Source organism: Conger conger, chromosome 10, assembly GCF_963514075.1.
Source record: "Conger conger chromosome 10, fConCon1.1, whole genome shotgun sequence".
In the NCBI taxonomy this organism is placed as follows: domain Eukaryota; kingdom Metazoa; phylum Chordata; class Actinopteri; order Anguilliformes; family Congridae; genus Conger; species Conger conger.
In genome coordinates this window covers 31247617-31261447 of record NC_083769.1, presented here as the reverse complement: position 1 = coordinate 31261447, position 13831 = coordinate 31247617, and the positions used below count along the sequence as shown (strand labels likewise).

Below are 13831 nucleotides of genomic sequence, written 5' to 3'. Positions count from 1 at the left end.
ACACAGACAGTCCACAGGCCAGAAGACTACTGTTATGAGACCAAGTCTGAGAAGTGATGAGTAGTTATTATAAAACCTAAATAAATAAATTGAAATTGAAATTAACAAGTGTAACGCATTGGTTATATATGTATATGGCAATTATATCCTACCTAGTACCTTTTTTTATTTGAAAATATGAAAATTGAAAATTGACCTTAATAAAAAATATAGCACCAGCAATAAAATTCACATAATTGCTATACATGTTTCAGTAATCACAATGCAACATGTTCATATGTACATTTAAAAATGTAAAAAATTAATTGGTTTAGACTTTTAAAATATCTCCTTAGTTGCGACCTGCATACTGCGGTTTAATTCAGTGTGGAAATAAATATGCATGAGAAAAATTATAAGGAGGGCAATACCGTGGAAATGTGCAGACTGCAGTCAGTTACATACATTTGGAAAATATCACTGACAGGAAATGTTTTATGATATACGTATGTACATTTTATATTATGACATATAACCATAAATATAATATTTCTTATAGAAAATCTGTAGCTCACATGCAAAACACACAACAATTAAAATATAAAAAATATATAATACTGTAATATTGTCTGAACTTTAAATGATTAAATAGATGCACAATACTTTTATAGGTAAGACTAAAATGTACATCATTACTGGCACTGGGGGCATTTCAAGGTAAATGACAATGAACTAAACACTGGAATACCCACAAAGACACAGAATATAGCTAATGCGCACCCACTTTATCCACATGACTGCCATGTTATTTTGTTTACAGAAGGAATATTTACCTATAATGACTGATTCAAAACATTAATGTCATTATTATTATTGTTATGTTTATGAGAATTATGATTATTATTGCAAGGATTGTGTGGCAGAACAATAATTTGTATTGTGCTTTTGAAGTGTTGTGCTGTAAGATTCAATTATCTATGCATTTAGAGTTGTAATGTCATTGTAAAATAAATGAAAAAAATATGTAACAAAAAATGTTAGGATTTCATGTGCATGTTTAATCATTCTGTCTTGTTTGTCATGAAAAAATGAAAAAAGATTACATGAGCCTATGTGTTTTAAGATCTTATTTATGTGCCTATTTTCTGTTGAAGGTTTATGTGGTACACAATGGATGGCTACAGCCTGTCAATACTGCCACTGACAAAAGAAGGGAATGCAAAAAAATGACAGTCAACGTTTTTTAAACTGGCCAGTGTGCAATCTTTTAAATAAGAACACACACCAATTAAGATTTTGCATTTTAATCATTCACTAATTACAGCATGTCTACAGAATTAATACACTGACAAAGAGTTGTGAGCATTTAAATGGTAGGATTCCTCCACTTGAGCCAGAAAACATTGTTATATTATAAAATCATGTTCAATGACATTTAAAACCATAAAGCCCTTTTATATACAAAACTAGCTAATTTTTCTGACAACCTTAAAACATCTATGTATTATGTTTAAACAAGAATAGCCTGTATTCAAGAAATATACATCCCACTCCTGTATCTGATATGATCGCATGTGCAGATGCGGGATGAACACTTGCATGTGCACACACGCGCACACACACACACACACACACACACACACAATACAGTACTATAAAATGAATAAAGGTTAGGCAAATAAGTAATAAGTAAATAAAAGTCAGTTTTTGTTTCAGGCCTGTTTGCAGTACAAGACATATTGTAATTGACCCAGAGGTTCAGCCAACACAAAGGCCTCAATGTTGCGAGGGAAGAGGGGTGGGGGTGGCCATTCTCTTTCTACCCATTGCACAATCAGGGTGTGTGTGTGTCTGTGTGTGTGTGTGCATGTGCGTCTGTGTGTGTATGTGTGTGTCTGTGTGTGTGTGCGTGTGTCTGTGTGTGTGTGTGTGTGTGTGTGCGTGTGCATGTGTGTCTGTGTATGGGTGTGTGTGTATGCGTATGCATGTGCCTCTGTGTGACTGTGTGTGTCTGTGTGCATGTGCGTCTGTGTATGTGTGTGTGTGTGTGTGTGTGTGTGTGTGTGTGTGTGTGTGTGTGTGCATGTGCCTCTGTGTGAGTGTGTGTGTGTGTGCTATCTATGTGATTTTAAGATGATCTGATTAAATTAATTTGACTGGGGAACCTGGAGAAAAAAAGCCCACAGAGTTTTTTTCCGTGGGACAATTTAGTGAGGATGTGGCTGATTTGATGGGACAAGCTGTGCATGGGGGCGGCATGTCATTGTGAAGTGGACTGCATCAGGCATGCTCGGGGTGCAGACATGATGAATCAGAGTGACCACAGCATCTCCTAAAGCACGTGTGCAAATGCACGTTCATGCACTAAATACAATATTACAGTTAATATGAACTGGAAGCTCCTAATGTGCTGGATCTTTCAGAAAAATATATTCATCGCTAATGCTAATTATGAACATGTATTCACTACTCTGATTGAATCTATGCTTATCAGATCAAACAAATTTGCAGTATAGATCCTGCAACTCAAACCCCTGAGGGAGAGACGGATTACCGCCTCCACAGACGTCTTGAGAGGTCATGTGACGACCAATCTATTTTTGTAAATATATTTCAATCAAAATCTATTACACAGGCAAACATTTCTTGTGGGAAGCCAATTTAAGCAAAGGAATGGTTCTTGGCTCATGGGGGATTTAAAAGCTCTGTTTCCTTTGGTGGTGGTCGCGACCACTAAGCAGATTCCTTCAGCCATCCATACTACTACTATTACTACTACTACTACTAATAATAATAATAATAATGATAATAAATATGAAAATAAAAATCAATAGCACATTTGCAGCAGTATTAATTTTTAATGCAACTTCCCTGTTCTGATTCACATATATTCCGAGCAGGACACATGTGAAATGGCGTGTTTGTCACAAAAGAAAGCGATGCAGTATTGATTTTGGCACTACAGGCACTGTAGCCGTGGAGCAGGGACTGCGACTGCGTGTTCCTGGGCAAAGTGAGCGTGCGGCACGTGGTCTGGCCATGGGGTGTGCTCTGGGAGTGGGACGGCTCCGTCCCTTATTCTGGGGCTCAGAGCGCTTCACACATCAGGTCACATGGTAATGCTGGGCCGCAGTGATGCTTCCCAGCCCACAATGCAACGCAGCCTGAACGGAGTGGGCCAGCGAAATGTTTTTCTACATTAGCGGTTCCAGAGAGAGCAGAGGGGGTTCTCCTGGTAGTCAAAGTTCAAAGAAAGCTCAGTTCGGTTCACAATCCTTGAAGAATCAACTGACCGTTTCCCCATCAGCCCGACCAATGCATTGAGCCTTCACTCTGCACATAAAACCGCACATATCTAAGATGTAGAGGATCCTGGGAGAGGTTTCCAGGGAGACAGGCCGTCTCCTCACAGCGCCTTCCTGACAAGAAATCGGTAATGAGGGAAACCATTAACTTGCATCTCAGGAGTCGGCACCCATAAGGCGACATGGAGATCAGAGGAAAGCTACTGACTAAGGATGAGCTGAAGCAATGAACAACAAACTGTACGATCTGTTCAGTCCAGTTGCTTATCCAAAGTAAGATGCAAGTCCCATAGTTCCAGCACATTCTTCACATGTTATGGTACTGAAGATGTAATGATATTCATCAAGGCACAGCACCAGTAGAAAACTGGGATTAAAACCCGATGTCAGCCATGAATGTTGAACCTTAGGCACTGCTACACTGAAGCTCACTATTCAGCAGAGGTTTCTTTTGAAGTTCGCCGGGATGACTGAGATACTGGCAGGCAATGCTCATCCCACAGTGACACTCCGTCCTCAACCTTACACAATTCAGCGAACTCAGCCAAGAAGCAGAGGACAGTGCACAAAAACGAAGGATTAATCTGAATGGGACCCAAACTGTCACCAATATATGTGCACACACACACACACACACACACACACACACACACAGAAATGCATGCACACATACTCACACAGCCATTCTCTATACTTCCAAGCAGGCAAAATATTCAGCCAATGAACTATCAAGCTAAATAAAGAGCAGTACTACCCCACAAGACAGAGAGTGGGGTAGCAGTGCGTGTGTGTGTGTGTGTGTGTGTGAGAGAGAGAGAGAGAGAGAGAGAGAGAGAGAGAGAGGGAGAGGGAGAGAGAGAGAGAGAGACCAAAGGGAAAAAAGTTAGGTTCATACTACCCCCTCTGCTGAAGCTTTAACAAGCCTATAATGGACACTTTTAAAGATCCAACTAGGATCTACTCCAAAACTAACTGATTTAGAAAGGGCCTGCTCCTGTGGGCTGTGGCCAATTCTCTCTCCCCCTGATCTACCGCCAGCTTGTGGAGCAGCCTGCATTGTGACTCATTGTGTTTGGTTACTGAACCACAGGCAATACCAGTTTATAGCACAATAAAACACTGCAAGGAGGCATTAATTGGGTATAATAGCCTGGAATAATTTAGCACCTTCACAGTGAAAAAAAAAATCTATTTATGAACCGATCTTGCCAAATATCACCTCCTCCTGCCGCCCGGTCTTCACCTTTATAACCACAACATCGCAGCTCAAGTCTCTCCTGGCCTGCTGCAGCTTCTGTCCGTTTCATTTAACCAGGAAGGGAAAAAACAAACAACTTAAGAAAAAAGGGAGAGTGCAAGTCATGGCAGGCTGTTAATGTATTTGGTGGAACAATGATGCTGGTTTTAGGGGTGAGAGTGGCCAGTCATTACAACATTTCATTGACTGTGTTAAACACTGCCATGGCACTGCGCAAGTACGGCAGCCAAAGCTGAACTTTGAGGGCATGACTAAGCTGCATTTTCACACGTTTTCATCACAAAAAAAAACAATTCTACTTCCACAATCTGGCTGTGCATTGTGCTCAGGTATAATGGAACTCCAGAAGAAAAAGACAGGGAGGGACTCTGGAGTATGAATACTGGCATATCACCTCAGAAAATGGCTCCAAACAGCTGGTTCAAAAGGTAACGGAACTGGTCATGTTCAAAACAATTAAAGGGCCACCCCTATTCTTCTCTCACAGTTTGTTGAAAAGGAGGGTGAACTGCTCACAATTACACTGTACCATTAATTTCACAGTTCCACACAACAAATAAAATCAAATAACCAGCCTTTCTGTTATCACAGCTGATTTTTCCCATGCAAAGCCGGGCCGCTATTTTCTTTTTTTAATTACAAATATGAAAAGAAGAGCATGGAGCCTTGTATGTACATAATTGGCCCTTTATTGTCATATCAAATTCATATCTGGAGCTGCTCTCTCTCAGCCGGCAGCAGTAATAAAGGTTAGACAAAAGAGTCCTCTCGCAGTGGCCTGATAAACACCCAAGTGCCAGTCAATAAAACCAATCATTTCTAATCTCCTTATGGGAGTCTGTAGAAGTATTTCAAGCCATCTCAGGAGCATTCAACAAAGACCAAAGCAAGCACAGGTATAATAAAATTCTAGCCTCTTCTGAGATCAAAAACATTTCATCTATACTGCAAAGTTCTGGGTTCCAAGGATAGCTATGTTACATTCATGCATTAAAAGCAATATATAACTATACCTTTAGATCCAGTGAATCTGTGAGCTGATACTATCCATATTTATATATATTTGAATATTCAGCATATGTGAGTTTCATTGATCTTATAGAGATGCTCAAAGGGAGATTTTCTAGACTGCATCAACAAACTCAAATACACTTAAGAAACATGAAAACTCCTGAGGTGAGGTTTTATAGCAGACTTACAGCAGAGCACATTTTCCAATCCAAATACACTAATGGAACATTCCCGCCCATGTGATTGGGTGAAATAGTAAACTAGGAACATGCCTTAAAGCTGTACAATATCAACAGCATTTTAATTTGTAATATTATCTCAATCCCACATCTAGGATGATTTCTGGATGCTCAATATTCTGAACTCTCAGAAACCCAGTTATAGAAGTGAGGCCTAAACTGTTTTGCATATATCTTCCCTCAAGGTGTTATTGTACTGCATATGGTAAGGAGACAAGAGAAAGGCCCCACCCAGGACAACAGCACATGACCCTGAGGTCTGAGGCCACTGTGCATTTTATTAATCACACTGAGTCTGCATATGGCTAGTGGAGAACTGCTCATTGGTACGCAGGGAAAGTAACAAGCAAACTGGATGTGATTGAGATCATGCTTTGATCTCTGCTATTCTCCTTTCAGCAGCAACAACATTAAAGCTGAGCGAAGTGTGATAAAACTAACCAGTACCAAAATGCACATAACTAGCGTCCTATGCAACATGACTCAGCAGTGCCCTCAGTAAACTGGAGAAAGACTTAAAAAAGAAAAGCTAACACATTTTCTGTGAAGACTGAAATGAGAGAAATGACACTCACAGGAGGGAAATGAAATTGATGGAACGCAGCACAATGAAATGAGTGGCACAGATCCTCTGACTGAGGAAACTAATATATTGTGATGCTGCAAATTTCAAATGCTTTCTCTGAGGTAGGGTGAACATAATTTAGCATTTCTTACTGTCCGTTTAGACAGTAAATTTGTTCAGGAGGCAATTTTAGATTAGTCTTTACACAGTTCCAGATACAAAATTCACATGAGGGGTTTTGTCATCTGCATGTTTTGGTGAGTCATGTCAGCACACTCAAGATGTAATGAAAAATTAATGAAACGCCTTACCTTAAGCTTAATTTTTAGTCAACAGCAACTTTTTTCCCCCATTGAATTCTCAAGATAAATCATGTTCTGTGGATACTTTCTGTAGTAAATCAGAAGGAAGCCACAAATCAAAATAAAAAAAAATTAAAATCACCTAGAATCTGAGGTAGTTTTACAGTCGGCAATAATCTTCATAATCTATTTTGTTGGTGGTGATTGTGAATAAATGAATGTCTTAAATGTGTTATTTCATTTAATTTCTCAAATTAGCCATCAAGTGTAACAGAACGTCACGGCTAGGCTGTACCTCTCTGAATTTTCAGTCTTCATCTTCTCTTCCGCACCATCTGTCTCTGCTATCCATCTGAGAGGAACCAGAGTCAGGAATAAACACTTTGCCAAAATATTTCAACAGATGTTTACAAATAATACATTTTTAACAGCACTGTTATTTTATCATGTATCATTCCCCAAAATAAATAACTAAATAAATGCTGTTGGTCGACCAGTGACATATTAATATAGCTACTAATATATTGTATAATCATATGTTTAGACAGGCCCATTGATTTGACTTTTGAGTTGTTCTCTGTAAATGTTTGTAGGACATGACTATTTTGTTTTCCATGTAGTTTAGTTGACTAGCTGCAGCTTAGCTTGAAACTGTTCATTTATTGTTTTTAATTTCACTAAATACAAAAATAAAATCACATGGGGCCATAACAGTTTGGCTAAGATTGTGATTTGTATGGTACAGGGAAAGATTTTCGCCTTTTGTCAGAAAGACAGCACTCTGTGATTTCTCTCCATGGTGGATCTTGCACGTTGGTTTTGAATGGTAACCTTTCATACCGCTTCTAGATACCAAATTTTCTGGCTCAGTAAAGCCCAGCATTATAAAGCCATCCCCCAAATTTGCCAGTCAGCAAACCGTGTGCACAGAGAGCTCAAATGCTATTACCTCAGATGCTGGGCTGCTAGATCAGACACGACAGGCCAGCCTCACGCCAACTGTTAACACAGCTGTATGCAAAGCTACTGAACGACAGCCAGTCAAATGGCTTTCTATAGAATTAGTTTAGGGGGGAAGGGTTACAAAATATTAAAGTTATTGTCTAATCATCTGGAGGGACTTAAATCCAGCAGCACTATTAAATGAAATTTCAACAGAATAGGTCTATTCAAATTTAGAGTGAAAAGGGTCAAGCACCAAATCTGCTAAATAAGGAAAATATCACCAAGAAATCTATAGATTTACTCATCTTTACAGTATCTCCTATATATATATATATATATATATATATATATATGTATACATGTATATGTATATGTAACATAATGGTGCATTATATAGCTATATATTACTAGTAGGTTCATGTTTAAATGTAACATTTTTAATTTCAGTGAACTTCCAGCTATAGACAGTGGCTCACAGTCAATGCACAATGCCTTGGCAAAGTACACTTCTACACGTTTGTGTCAGAGTATGGGCAAAGAAAGAAATAAAAACACAGTCAGATCTCTTCACAACAAACACAGAAGCCCTGAAACAATGTTGAAATTTCAGTACACAGCAAAGGAGGAAAATCATCCCATTTTTATCCCTGTAAACATATTGAATGGTTTGATACCTTCAATGAACAATGTGCAAATTAACAACTTTAGAGCAGTTCATTTAAAGTCCAAACACCACCTTTAGTTATATCAATGCCTTTCACTTAAGATCATGCAACATCACTCACATCTTGCAAGGACTGTGCTCATATTTTTCTCCACCACTGTTATCACTTGTGGGTCTACCATTTTGACTTTCAAGAACAGAACCAATGCAGATCCTTTATGTAAATCATTTACATGCAAATCATTACAACTCTGAGAATCTTATCTCTGAGCATATAAAATGTTTTCATAAAACATCATTGTAAAGACATACTTTAAGCGATAAGCTGCAGATGATTGCTCCATTTCACCATTTGCATACGTATCCTGACAACAAAAATTCAGTTTCCTGTGGTTTATAGTGATAAGAGAGACTGCAGATACTACATTTCACACACAAGCAAATATTCTCTCCAACAATGAGGGGTGGGTTGGGGGGAGGGGGCTGGACGGTACAGGCTTTTAACCACAGAAGACACCATGAATATAGTTTGGCTCATTTACACAACCTTTAAACCTGATAAACAACAAACAAACAAAGCCAAAAATAAAAAGGTTTCCATATAAACAAGAAAATGCATGCCACCATAACTTTGGTTTTTCTTTTTTATATTCTGCCGGAGCTAAAAGTTCTGCACCAGCCTCAACCCAATCCTAAGGCCCTAGAGGAATTCTAAAAGCTAATTCTAAATATACAGTATACATGCAGTAACAGTGTAAACAGTGGGGTGAGGCAGTGCCCTTGGACACCAGAATCTGGACTCCAATTCCTAAATGGGATGCTGCAGTGTAAGCATGGCCCAGTGGGCGGGAGAAAAACCTGGAAAATGTAGACACCTCCATAGTGGCTGCAACGGACAAGGGCATCTGCTAAGCAGATAAATGCAGCCAACAATGCAATTCATCAGCAGCCCATAAGAGAAAAGACTCCATTTGCTTCAGTTGTTCCCAGTGCATTATATCACAGACTGATCCTACTCCAGGGTTTAGAGAGAACAAATCTTTATATATCTTTATATGTCATATAAAAAATGTGTTTTTGGAATACCCACCACTGTCTAATCCAGGGAACCCCAAAGGTCACAGGGACCGAAGAACAAGCACCACATCGCTTTGTGTGCCCCTGCGCAATCTGTTTCTCCATAACATAACAGACCTGGTGAATAATGAGGCGCTTCAAGACGGATCGCTCCCTTGTTTCAGGGATGTGACCCTCCTCTCTTTTCTCCTCGCTGCAGGTTAATTCTCCGGTCATTCAAGCTCTCCTAATGACGCTTGGCAGGGCCCGGGGTTAATTGCTGCGTTAACGCGCAAACACCGCTAACTGTGCTGTAAAGATGGAAGCTCCCATAATGAAATGCATGGAGGAGAGTCAGAGAGCATCTTCCGCTTGGGAAACATGGTCTGTTTTAAACAGAGGAGACCCATAGAAAAAAGGCTGCATGCATGTGTGTGTGTGTGTGCGTGTGTGTGTGTGTGTGTGTGCTGGTATATGGGCTCATATGTATGTACAAGTTTTTATATGTGCGTGTGTGTGTGCGCTTATGTGCTTGTGGGCTTGAGTGTGCATGCTGGTATATGGGTTCATATATAAGTACATGTTTTTATGTGTGCATATGTGTGTATGTGTGTGTGCTCATGTGTGTGTGATGGTATATGGGTTCATATGTATGCACATGTTTTTATGTGTGCATGCGTGTGTGCATTTGTGTGTGTGTGTGTGCTTGTATATGGGTTCATAAGTATGTACATGCTTGTATGTGTGCATGTACTTGTGTGACTAAATGGTTCTTGTAAAGTAGTCTATGTGAACCTTATCACCTGCATTCTTTGTTACCCTTATAGCAGGGCTGGATCTAAAATATGGCCTGCTTTGTGTATGTGCTTGTATCATCTTCCTCTTGACACAAACCTTGGCATTAAAAAGGTATGTTTAACAGAGGAAAAGGGCTCCTGATAAATTATTCATTGCGACTGCATTGTTCTTTTTCTAATGAGCTGACACTGCTTGGAAATCTACAGAAATCAGAGTGAGTGTTCTTCACTTGTAAGTAAAATGGGAGTCCCTTAAAGGTAATTAGCCATCCAAAGCAGCACACATCTTTGCAGGGAAGACAAATGTAGATTTTTTTTTTCCAACTGGATACAGAATTACCTTGTTTTTCTGTGCCTAGCCACTGATTTTTCTACTCCTATTAATTCTCTATTCTTTCACAAGTCCTGTGGTGTTAGAATGCATTTAGCTATGTTTTTCTTTACAGATGGTGGCATCTTTTTAAAAATATATATTTATTTAGACCATAACAGTTTTCCATAAGAGTGAATTGAAGAAGACGCACAGTACAGGCATATATTACAGGCAGAACACACTCAGAAATCCACATTGCAACTTATGATTATGTTTACAGAGTGGGTTCAGTAGAGCTCCCTTATTAATTTCATAATCAATGCTCATCAATCAATTAATTAAAAGTTATAATTTCCATTGCCACAAAACAGATTTGACAAAAGCCCTCTCATATTGGAGTCAGGAGAGAAGCAGAGGCTTGAAAGATGGTCAAATTTTCAATTTATGTTATCAAATACATTTAGTGATGCTTGTTTTCAAATGTATCAATATTCAAAAATATCACAATATTGTTTGAATAAATAAGTGAATATCTACAGCATTGAGATGTTTACTACAATGTTAATTCTGAAGCCTCGTGTATCAAGTTACCTCTTGTAAAATGTCTAAAGTAAGCCACAAACATAAACCAAGCGACATGCTGACCTGAGCTGTCACTTTCTTGCACTCATGTATATGCGCACACACATACAATCGCACATACACAAACATGTGCACATGCATACACAGCATGTGCACACACACACACACACACACACACACACACACACACACACACCCACATACACAAACAAACACAGAGTGCACACACCCATATCCAAGCAGATGCACACCCAAACACACATACAGGCACGCACACACACACATACACACACACACACACACACACACACACACACACAAGTCCTATGTTTTAGTGGAGCCATGTTGCAAATTGATCAATACAAATTGATCCTGACATATGTGTGGCAGTGCTGTAGACCTAGCATTAGCACTAACTGTTGAAATAGGTTAGTAAGTCACATTTAGCCCAAAGATAGTGATATCTAAAGCATTTGCAATACAAGCTCGTGTAAACATACGCTGGGACAAAATCCATGCATATGACATATAAAACGCTCCTAAAAATAGTATGCAGAGCAATCACAACCAGCAGTCCCTGGTCAATTTTTGTAAACCACTGGTAATGTACATTCCTCCTTGGTCAAATGTATTTGTATTTACCACATTTTTGTGCTACTGCATCAAAGCTTTCACAGGGAAAAAATCACTCTTAAATGAATGACAATGCTAAATGCCCCACATACAGCAAAATGGATAGTTCTCTAATGCACCCTGCAAATAATTTCAGGACATACACACATAACATTGTTGTCGTCAGACCCAAGCTAGTCTGATCTCTACCCATGGAAATCATCACATGAAAATACAATGCTTCTTGTGGAGTGAAATAACCAAAAACTTTTCAATTGAGTAAGAGCTCCACACCACAGAATCTATATAAAATATATTATGAGGATGCTGATTAAGCAATAATGGTGCACAATATTGGTGACAGTGGTTTACCAAAAACAGACAGATAGCCTTGTCTAACAGACTAAGAGGTCTACTAGTTATCTCAACATGTTAAACCAATGGTTATTGTTTCAGAACCCCTCTTAATGGATGGCGAAATTGTGTGTATATTACCACAGACAATTATTTATTACATTATTCCTTTCAAGGCAAAGGACATATTTGCCCCAGTATTTTCTTGCCAGCATTATTTCTGACACTGTTATGTGTAGGCCTAATTTATTTTGAGAAGGAGGGCCATACAGTCCAACACGAGCAGTCCATCTACCTTGTACAATTGCTTTGCAATAGAAACAAGATGTAATGGTAAGATGGCAATAGTATTTTCGGTTTACATAACCTTTCCTTGCATACTTCTTTTCAGCCTTTGTCCACACAGGCATCATTTGTAACACTACACCTGTGCAATGCCTATGACCACATTGCCTGGGAACAGTGTAGCTTTGACTGGGTTGCCAGCTAGAAAATCTAATTTCAGTAAGCAAGACAGTTGGAGCATTCTGGTTGGAAAGATGCTTTCTATTTGTGAGCAGATGAAGACACCTTGAAGCATGCTAGTGCACATATTTGTGTGCATGTACACACACACACACACACACACACACACACACACACACACACACATAGACACACACACATTCCCACCCAGTTACACAACTCAAACTGATTCAGCTTCCAGACTAAAATATTTCAAGAAATACTTGAAATACATTTTCTATGAGGTAGAATGTAATATCTAGTAATAACTTATACAGATTGACTTTTAAAATTTTCTACAAACTCTTATTTTGATATTTTACACCACCACCTGTTTTGCATCTCTGTCTCTCATCACATTAGGTTCATGCTTAAATAGTGAGGAATATGTGAATGCAAAATTATGACAATATTTTACGCAATGATTATGCACGATTATGAGCTTCGAAAATCGAAATACTTGAATATGACCCTGTACACTTGTGACATGTACATATTGGAATAACACTTTAGAGGAAAACAAAAAATAATAATAATCCATTGTTACACATTTGTCAAAAGAAATTATACAACCGGAAAAAGATTAATAATAATAATAATAATAATAATAATAATCATAATAATAATAATAATAATAATAATAATAATAATAATAATAATAATAATAATAATATCAAACGCATGCAACTGCAGTTAAAAGATAATCCGCCATTAGAAAATGACTTGTATGAAAATAATTTGTAACATGCTTATTTTACAGTACGTGTGGCAGAACTATGCCCTAAATCAACAAAGTAGAGCTACAGAGCAATCGTTAAAAAAATGGTAACAATCACTCAAATTTATACAGTATCATGAATGCAGGTCTATTTAACTGTGGCATAATCTTAAATGCAGAGTTTTAAATCCACCGTTTGGAAACCAGCCTGCATAAATTTAGGTGGAGGTAAACTAGTTTTATTTTATTAATCAGTGTTTCAACCAAACCGACTAAATCAAACTTACCTGTGGTTTCATCGTCTTATTCCGTTATTATTCCAAATATCTGAAAAAAATGTCAGAACTCCTGTTAAGAATACAATGACAAAAACCACAGCAAGTTCTACATGCAGGTTACACGGGTAATCACCACTAACTTAAACTTTGACGATAAAACTTTTCTAGGGGAATGTCGATTGTCCGAGAGAGTCAGCTGGAGCTTTTTTCTTTCTTTTTTTAGGGGGGGGGGGGGGTGGGGGTGCCTATGGGGTGAGAAGCCCCGTTAGTGCTTGCGCGCTGGTTTGACCAAGTGTTTATTCACTCGCTGATTACCATTTTGTTTTTTGTTCAGATGTGAAAGTGTGGG

At 38.6% G+C, this 13831-nt stretch overlaps 1 long non-coding RNA gene across 1 annotated transcript; it reads right to left on the bottom strand.

Moving 5' to 3' along the window:
* Nucleotides 1–6954: 6954 nt before the first annotated feature.
* LOC133138254 (uncharacterized) lies at nt 6955–13628 on the bottom strand. The gene is made up of 2 exons (XR_009709704.1): nt 13492–13628; nt 6955–7011 (listed from the first exon to the last, which is right to left on the bottom strand). It is a non-coding gene; the product is annotated as an uncharacterized LOC133138254 (long non-coding RNA).
* Between the last annotated feature and the right edge of the window lie 203 nt (nt 13629–13831).